The sequence below is a fragment of the Geospiza fortis genome, unplaced genomic scaffold, assembly GCF_000277835.1.
Source record: "Geospiza fortis unplaced genomic scaffold, GeoFor_1.0 scaffold424, whole genome shotgun sequence".
Classification (NCBI taxonomy): domain Eukaryota; kingdom Metazoa; phylum Chordata; class Aves; order Passeriformes; family Thraupidae; genus Geospiza; species Geospiza fortis.
Genome location: NW_005054354.1, coordinates 220,221 through 220,512, shown reverse-complemented (window position 1 = coordinate 220,512; position 292 = coordinate 220,221). Strand labels below are relative to the sequence as shown.

Here is a 292-nt window from a genome sequence, read left to right as displayed (position 1 = left end):
AAAGACTATCAGTGTCCTACGAAAGGCTTCATTCTGACTTCACATTAAAGTAACTGCAAGAAGGGATTAACGCTGTAGTGAGGAAAAGCACTGATAGCATCTCTAGGTTTTTCTGGCTGATTCTTCTATAGTGCTTTAAGATGAACAACTCTGAACCACTGTGTCAATTGAGTTGTGGCATTAGCTCTCCTGATGTCAGACCTGTGAGGCAATTCAGAGACAGCTTCAATAAAAAGCTGATTACTTTTTTGTGGTGTGAATTTTTGGCTGGCTGAGCACTCTTCTCTTTCCC

The 292-nt window shown here is 41.1% G+C and overlaps 1 protein-coding gene across 1 annotated transcript in view; it reads left to right on the top strand.

Moving 5' to 3' along the window:
- TBC1D22A (TBC1 domain family member 22A) overlaps nt 1–292 on the top strand; it is a 165,647-nt gene that overhangs the window by 46,911 nt on the left and 118,444 nt on the right. The window lies entirely within an intron of this gene.